General features: G+C 46.9%; 1 long non-coding RNA gene across 1 annotated transcript in view; it reads right to left on the bottom strand.

Moving 5' to 3' along the window:
- The window catches only part of LOC103603995, a 2,159-nt gene extending 2,058 nt beyond the window's left edge, over positions 1-101 (bottom strand). Inside the window, exon 1 of the long non-coding RNA XR_551675.1 lies at positions 54-101. This is a non-coding gene — a long non-coding RNA (uncharacterized LOC103603995). The remainder of the gene's footprint in view (positions 1-53) is intronic.
- Positions 102-9,327: the final 9,226 nt, after the last annotated feature.

The following is a 9,327-nucleotide window of genomic DNA, read 5'->3' as shown; positions in this document are numbered from 1 at the left end:
TATCATTAATACAGTTGTTGATCCACCTCTGATTTGTGCAATATTGTGTGTATGTAGAGACGGAGTTATCAATTAAAAAAAATGTGGTCTCTTTGTGATCATAAAATTGCCTTTTCTTGTTGAGGGAGAAGATTTGGGGTAGTAGCCACTAAAGCTACAAATGAATAATTGCCATATTTTTCTGCCCAGTCCCCCTGCCACCAGGCATTTTCTCCACCTGACTCTGTTGCATCCAGAGTCTTAGCTGCCACTTCTCCATGCAGCTGCTTGAAAGACCATGTTGGATTACACTCACCTCTGGCCTTGCTGGCTGTGCCTTCTGTCCTGTCTCACTGTAACAGTCGCCCACCATCCAAGCTGCTTCCTCCAGCCTTGGCACAGGTGGCTTCCTTACGTCTTTGTGAGGAGAACACCATCCCCACCTGGCATGTGTTTTCATCTGTCATGTGAGCTTTATGTTCACCTCTTAAACAGTTCACTCGGGAACAGTAGTGAGCACCTGCTGTCCACTAGCACTGAGGTGTCACAGATGATCAGACACTGTCCCTGGCCTCAGAAGTTTTAGAGTTGACAAATGAGACACACCAGTGAAGAGAATCAATCCACATGTCCAGTGTCAACCACTAGCGTTTATCACATACTTCCTACGTTCCAGGTGCTGTTCTCATGTCTTCCTAACAGCCCAGTGAAGTAGGTCTGACTACTGTGTTTTTCATAGATGAGAAAATAAGGCACAGCAGGAATAAAATATTCTACCTAAGGCAGCCTTGTAAATGGCTGAGTCAGAATACACCCCATGCCTCTGTGCAGACCCTGCGCTCCTAGCTGTTAGGCCATACCGTGTGTCATGATAAGAATCAACAGAGGGGTACACTTCTAAAAGAGTCCTAGAGGTTGTGCCTCACCTAAGCCAAGTCTTGAAAGAGAGAAGAGAATGAACAAAACGAAAGGGGTCTGAAAAGATACAGGGAAGCCAAGCACTCAGAAGAATGAGGGAGATGAAGGGGCAGTGGAAAAGCAGGACAAGACAGACAGCCGGGGACATCTGGGCTTTCTCTGGGTGCTGTCGGTGTTGGGAGCCACTGCAAGTGTTTACAAGGGAGTCATCAGAAAGAAGACTCGGCCTTCCTTTTGGCCAGAACCGCCACCTTCCAGTAAGTCGCCAAGATGACAGACATGAAGGGAAGAGGAGAGGCCCCCAATACATGTTCTCCAGGCCTTTCAGAAAACACGGAGTTGTTCCTTTGGCCACATACGTGTTGTCTGGCTACAACAAGGGCTACTGCAAGGCTAATGTCTCGAATCTTGCTCACAGTGCCAATTGTCTAGCTCTTAATCCTGTCCGTGATACCAATTGTAAAGCTAGGGTTAGGGTTAGCTAGTTGTTGCGGCTCTTTTACCTGCCGGTAATCCTGCACCAGCTGGGCCGATGGTTGAGCTAGGGCTGGGTCTGGAGCTCCCGGACCCCTCAAGCCCATTCACAGACTGGGTCACAAACCCTTCACACGCCAGCCTGGGTCACCAGACCCCTTCATGCAGATTTATAAGCCAGGCAACCGGCCACACCGTCCTTGGAAGCTGCAGGTCTGGAAAAACATGGCCACACGAGGCAGGTGCCCTAGGCAGTAAACACCAGTCAAAGCGGCGCCGTGTGGCTGCACTCACTCCACCCACACACACACAATGCTTACTGGATGACCCTGAACTGGATCTGGGGCGCCACACCGTCCTTGGAAGCTGCAGGTCTGGAAAAACATGGCCACACAAGGCAGGTGCCCTAGGCAGTAAACACCAGTCAAAGCAGCGCCGTGTGGGTGCACTCACTCCACCCACACACACACAATGCTTACTGGATGACCCTGAACTGGATCTGGGGCGAGGGGAGCCTGACCAAATTGTTCCATTTTCCCAACACATGTGAATCTACAAGAAACACGATACTGCAGACATCAAGGGAATAGGTACTGTTCAAAAAGGAATGCCTCCTAACGTTAGCATGGCGAAGCTGGAAGGGCCTGCAGTGTTACCAGCCTGCTGTAGGCACCGTTGTGAGCAAACACATTAGGACAGGCTTCTTGCAGGAGAATTGATGTGCATATTGAGCATGTTGAGCCGAGCCACTTCCTGAGACGTGTGAAGAAAAATGATCAGAAACAGAAGGAAGCAGAGGAGAAAGGAACCTGGGTGCGCTGAAGCACTAGCCTGCTCCACCCACGGAAGTACGCTTGTGAGAACCAGTGGCCAGGAGCCTGAGCTGCTGGAACCCAGTCCCTATGAATTCGTGGCATAAAAATAGGTGTAAAAATAATAAAAGGCCAAGACCGCTATACTGTAAAATTGTTTCTCTTAATTGAGTAGAAGTGTGGCATCCCCTCCCCCAGAGAAATACCGAAAACAAAAGAAATAATAAAAAGCAGAATTGTATTTATAGTTGTCAGCCTGTCACCTGTGGAGCCTTGCTAGGCTGGACGATGAGGGCAGGAGGAAGCTACTGCCAAACCCCAGGCGGGAGCCGAGCAGGGCTCCGCTGACAGCCCAGCCTCAGCAGGGCCGGTACTTCATGACTCTCGCTTGTACCTGTACAAGCAATACTGGTACTGTTTTTTGGTTTTGATTTTCATCTCTTGCACAACATCAAAAGGTCTGGAAAATGGAAACTCAGTTGCTTCTTTAATGTTCATTTAGCACCAGGCACATCATAATAATTTTTTTTGGCAAAATGGCTCCATCCTAGCCATATCAGAACCATATTGTGCAAGCTGTAGCCCTAATCAGAAAGGTTCTGTCTGTTCTGCCTGAAATTCATCCACACTCCACTCACACACCCTGGGTGTCTTTGCATGAGGTCATTTGGTACTGCCCCTGGGCAACATGCTGCGGGAGGATCTCTTGCTTAGCGGCAGATCTCTTGCTATATATGATCATGGTTAAACCCCCACTTCCACATCAAGATGCTAGATTGAATGGCTCAGGCCACTGTGGTTAAAAATATCCCTTAAAAGAATTTCGGAAGACGGGCCTGCTGTGCTTCATTGTTACAGAGCATCTCCCAGCCCTGTCACAGGGCCAACAAGAATGATTTTTTTCTCAATGAAGAAAAGCAGGTGGGGGGTTGGAAAAAATCCCTACAAGATCAAGATCAGATGTCCCTAAGATTTCCAATATTTCCTAGGTTTAATTCAGCAGGAAATACCTAACAAAAAAAAAGCCTTTCTTGTCCTGTTTTGGTACCTGAGAGATCAGGAATAAAAAGCCTGTGATATTAAGCTGAGCTGTAAGCACTGTCAGTGTCTCATTTGTGCTCAGAGCAGACGTGACCTTGGCCAGAAAGCATCAGCCCACAGGAAGCACGAATGCAGCTAGGCTGAGGGCAGCACAGCCTGCAAGGCTGGCGGGGAAAGGCGTAGGCTTGGGGAAGTAGACCAGGGCTCAAGTCATGGTTTCTGTCGTTTCGTAGCCATGTGGCCTGGCACAGGTTAGGTCATTTCTGTGAGCCCATTTCGCCTTCTGTAGAGCAATCTCAGAATTGGGGGGAATTTGATGAACTACCTACACATAAGCAGCATCTGGCAAGAGGAGGCACTCAATGAATTGTAGTTCTCATTTGACCTGTTTCCCTGTGCCAAAAGGGATAATGTGCTAATTAATGGATTATCAATCAAAGCAAGAGCTCAGGGAAGAGAGAGTTTCAACACAGCTAGGGAGTTTTGTCCCGTATTACAGTCTAGGGGAAATTTACTGTATTTCCTTCAGACAAATGACCACAATAACTCATTTAAAAAGAACCCGAAGTTATTTGTAAACATAATCATACAGAGAAATGTTATTCTCTTAGTGGCTGATTAGCTGTAGAGAAGGCTCCCTTCGCAGAGGAGCCGTTTTGAAAAGGCCGCTTCCAGCAGAAGCTGAATCTCCCAGGCCCAGGTGGGCCTCGCAGACTGGAGAGGTGGGAGAGGGGGAGCCACCCTCCCTCAACCTCTTCTGGGGTGCTGAGTCCATGTGGTTGAAGGAGCCCAGGGAACCATACCCCAAAATATTGGCACCATGGTATGCTGAGTACTTTGAATTAAAGGCCGTTGAAGGTCAGTGGGTACTGGAAGAGGCTTTTTCCCTTATCCGCATACGGACGGTACCAGTCAAATAAGAAAACAATCACCTTCAGCCCCTTCCCTGAGTTTTCATCAACTAAAGAAGGAAGACTGAGGAATGTGCCCGCACCTGGACACACTTTGTCAGGAGTCGTTGTCCTTTCCCCATGCCCATTCCGTTCCCAGAGGGAATCATCTACTGACCAGGGTCTGAGCGCTAGGCCCATGCATCCCCCAGAATCATTTCCTACTCACATCACCACGTTCCCCGTCTCCCTTCCCCTAGGAAGAAGCGTATAAACATCTGGATCTCACTGGCTTGTTGGGTGATCGCACTCCTGCGCTGGTCCCGGATGCCCATTAGTACATTTTCTATGCCTTTTTCTCCTGCTACTGTGCCTTTTGTCAGTTCATTTGCAGCAAACCTTCAGAGGGCAGAGGGGAAACCTTCCCCCTTCACCCCTGCAGTGGTTAAGTCACTGTGGGACATGCAACGTAAATTTCCTCCCTTGCTTGCCTACAACATCTTCAGTGAAGGTGACATTTCTTATCACTGATGGCGCTGAATTCAGCCTTTGGCTGACAAGCGCTCTGTACCAGCAATGCTTCGTCAGCTTAAAACTGTCCTACTTTGATAGCTTCAGCGGGTTACTGCGTTTGCTTCCACTAACTGGTAATTCACAACTTATCACTCACAAGTATCCACTCAATATTCTCCATAGTTCCCTTGTTTTGAAGCAGTTCTCTCAAACTTTAAGATGCAAATAAATCACCTGGGGATCTTGTTAAACACAGATTCTCATTCCAGAGGTCTGGAGTGAGGTCTGGGATGCACGTTTCTAGCAAGTGAAGCTGAGGCTGTTGCTCTGCAGGCCACCTTTGAACAGCAAGAACCTGTTCCCTCTCCAGAAGAACCTGTTGTATTAGGCAATAATTTGTGCCTTCCGTGGCTTTCAGGGTTTCTGATCGGCATGAGATTAGATACCTGTGTGGTCACCACAGATGAGTTTGCCTGGCAGTTTGTACGTGCAGTATGTGATCACTTTTGGATATTTGAAATACTGAGAATATCTCAGAGCCCCCCAGCCTCATTTCCACTTTGTAGCTTCCTGGGTAGCTGGGGTTCCCAGGCTGGCCACCACTGCTTCAGCCAGCAGAACCGGGCGACCTAGAGGGTCCACAAGTCATTCTTATCCTAACGCTTTCAAACCAGAGTCCTCTCAACAGAAGGGCTGAGTTTGGCGTCTCAGGAGGACATGAAAGGAAGGGGAAGTTTTGAGTGGCCCTTCCTTCCTCGAACAGCCACTTAAGTGGCGCAGGACCTTACCTTTCCCAGGAGATACTTTGTGGTTTGGTTTTGTTTGTTTACTGTGGTTGTGGTAAAAATACACATAAAATTCACCATTTTAACCGTTTTTTAGTGTGTAGCTCACTGGCATTAAGTGCGTTCACATGGTGGAGCAACCATCACCACCATCCATCTCCAGAACCTTTGCATCTTCCCAAACTGGAACTCTGGTCCCCTTAAACACTAGCTCCCCGGGCCCCCTCCCCTCAGCCCTGGGCAGCACCACGCTACTCTCTGTCTCTATGAATTTGACTAGTCCTCACATAAGTGGGATCATATAGTAATTTGTACTTTTGCATCTGATTCAGGAGATAATTTTTTTTTATTGTTTTTTGGCAGCTAGCCAGTACAGAGATCTGAATCCTTAACATGGTGTTGCAGCACCACATTCTAATCAACTGAGCTAACGGGCCAGCCAGGAGATAATACTTTAAATCTTTTCTTCTTTATCAGTATGAGCCTGTGGCCTAAATACTGACCAGTTATTACCGTTGTTCTTTAAGAGTCACTGAGAGAGTCCTTAATTATTCAGCTGTGAAATTGTCCTTTGACAATATGTCTGCTAATGGTCATTTCTGGACAGCATTTCTGAGAAGAGCCTCAAATGACTGCTACTCCACTGCCCTGGCAGAAGTCCCTTGTGCTGACTGTCAGGCACGCACGTGATCAGGCATCATGAAGCAAGTTCAGTTGTGGGACTTCCCTCCCTCTGGTCAGAAAATGAAGTCAAGCTGACCTGTTTGGTGCTGCAACAGACCTTTTCTTCTTCCTTATTTTCCAATATTCAATACATTCATTCATTTATTCCATCAATCAAAAGCTTATTCCACGCCTACACCTGTGCTAGAACTTTCCAAGGCCCTGGGAATTCCAGAGTTGACAAAATCTCTGTGGTCCCAGATCTTACATATACAATTTACCAAAAATGAGTAAAACGTGGAAGACTGGGGCTTGTCCTTTAGAAAGCAGACAGACAAGGCTGTCCCAAAGGCAGCCGTTTTCATGAGGGTGTGAGCTCCTCATGCTCAGGGCCCTCAGTGGAGACCGGACGGACGCCTCAGATACTCAGAAGAGATTTATGCACTGCAGAAGGGTGGGATAATGTAGGTTTCACCATATCTACCAGCTCGAGAATCTGGAATTCTCTGAAATTTCATTTTAAAAGGTAAACTTTTCAGAGTAGAGAAAGATAGCATTTATTTAAAACAAAGCTACTTAGCATTGAGTCATTTTACAGATGTAAAACCCCAGGTTGTTTTAGGAAATTATGCTTTCCTCTTGACGTAGCAAACTTGTCTATGTTTTAAATTCAAAAATGATACAAAATTTAAACAGGTATTTTTCCTCCTCTTAGAGAAAAACAAGCAAAACATCAAGTCTGTATTACAAAAAATGAATAAATAAACATGTAAGGGATCAACACAAATCACCCTAAAGGCCACTCCTGTCTCACTATATATGTCTGCAGTCACTCGTGCTCATTATTAAAGACACCAAAATGCTGCCCCTGCATCCCCAAAGTGGAGGGTGAGCTTATAGCCTGGTTTGCCCCAGACAGTTCGAATATGTGCCTGTTGTCCCAGCAGAATTATTAGCAGTATTCCCATTCATTCCCAGAAGTGACCGTGTTTGCCTTATAGATTACACGGCCACCCTACTAAAGATTATACCAATGTCAAACATGTCTAAGGTTTTCTGTATTGATTGAATTCTGTTTAAAATTGCTAACTTTCTTATACGAACATGTCCACAGCAGCATTATTCACAACAGCCAAAAGACGGAAGCACCCAGGTGTCCACTGACAGATGAATAGATAAGCAAAATATGGTTATCCATACAATGGAATATTATTCAGTCTTAAAAAGGAAGAAAATTCTGACACAGGCTACAACACGGATGAACCCTGATGACATTATACTAAGTGAAATAAGCCAGTCACAAAAAAACAAATACGATATGATGTATTTGTTGATAGATATATCGTGCTTGCCAGGGACTGGGGGAGGTAGGAATGGGGAGTTATTGTTCAGTGGGTTCCGAGTTTTAGTTAGGGACGACGAAAAAGTTCTGAAAATAGAAGGTGCACAACAATGTAAACGTACTTAATGCCATTAAACTGTACACTTAAAAATTGTTAAAATGGTAAGATTTAGGTTATGTATATGTTACCACAATTTTCACAGGTTGGTAACTTTCAATTAATCAGACTATTTAATTACCCAATAGATTCCATTCTGGGGAAACGGTTGTTTAGCAAAACTTTCAGTGACTGCTGTGAGAATCTTACGAGGGTGGGGACAGAGTCCACAGCACAGCCGCATGGCTCATGTAGAGAATTCACATGGCCATGCATCCCCCAACTCACTTCTCCCCACATCTGGGCAGGTGTGGGGAGCATTGATCTACCTCCTATCTATTTAATTGCCTCAGTTTCTCTTTTGCACTTTGCCCATGTCTATAGAAAGAAAACCTTGACTGATTGTGTTCCCAATTTTGCTATTTAATGTTAATTCTTAAAAAATGACTTTCCATCTGTATTAGTCCTTTTCTGTTGCTTATAATAAAATACCTGGAACTGTGTAATTTATAAAGAAAAATGATTTCTTGCTTACAGTTTCTGAGGCTGGGAAATTCAAAGTCCATCTGCTGGTGGCGACAGTGACCCAGCGGTCACACGTTGCAAGACAGTGAAAGCAGAGAGAGCAGAGAGAGAGAAAGACAGACTCTCTTTTAAAGCCTCAGAACCACGCCCCTGACCACCACTTTTAATCCATTCACTTCTGCAGGGTCCTACAATCCAATCACCTCTTCAAGGCTCCGCCTTTCAATGACCATAATAGGATTTCCCACCCTCTCAACAGTCACAGTGGGGGCCGAGTTCTTAATACATGAAACTTGGGGGACACAATTCAAACTTCCGTGAGTTTTGAGAGGACACAATTCAATCCACTACACCATCCTCCACCCTCCACCCACCCATAACCCTCATGCAGGAAGATAATCTTCTGCCCCTTAGTGTCACATATCTGTTTATGCAACCTTGAGGATGTCCAAATGTCACAATGGACAGGACTCATTTACTCAACACCTGCTAAGCATTAACATATGCCAGGTATGGGGCCAGGCCTTGGGGCTACCAGAAGAATGAGACCCAGCCCTGCCCCACAGCCCAGAGACCCACAACAGAAACGGCCACATGAACAGACTGTTGTGGAATAAGTGGTAAGTACAGCAGTAGATATAGCCACGGGGCATTTGAGAAAACAGAAAAGAGAAAATCAAGCCAGTCTGGGCTTGGCAAGGAGAGTTGGGGTGAGGGGAGCGGTGGGGGTGGGGATGGAAGGACCGGCGCTGAGGGTCGAGGTGCAGGTGGGGCTCGCTTCCACCCAGAGCTGCTGGGAGGCTCTTGCATCTCCTTCCAGGCAGGTGGCAGGAAGCTGGATCCAGCTGGTGGGGACTGAGCCCCCACAGTCTCCCTCGTCCCTCTGGCCTCCACCACCGGCAGCCCTGGCCCCACTGCCTGGCTTCCTGTGCCTTCAACACCTCCCGGACCATGTTCCCACGACACTGGCCCTGGTTTTGCTCTGCTCCCCCATGCCTGGTATCCTTTCCCCTTCTCTCTCCACGTCCAGCCTCGAGGGCATATGACCTCGGTAGAGATGAGACCTGAAAGGGGAAGATGTCAAAGAATGGCAGAGAGCTGGTCCCCTTTTTCAGAATCAGCCCGTGGGGACATGCTAGCTGTCTGGGGCCAAACTGAAAGGTGGAAAACGAGCTGGTCAAACTGGCTTCCATCCAAAGCTGCCAGGTGCTACCTCCTCTCCCTGCCCCAATAGGCCTGTCAGTCCTCGAGCCACAACTAAGGACACAGTCTGCGCAAGCAGTGAGGT

This window comes from Galeopterus variegatus, unplaced genomic scaffold (assembly GCF_000696425.1).
Source record: "Galeopterus variegatus unplaced genomic scaffold, G_variegatus-3.0.2 Scaffold4910, whole genome shotgun sequence".
NCBI classification, from domain to species: domain Eukaryota; kingdom Metazoa; phylum Chordata; class Mammalia; order Dermoptera; family Cynocephalidae; genus Galeopterus; species Galeopterus variegatus.
This window is presented reverse-complemented; position numbering and strand designations above follow the sequence as displayed.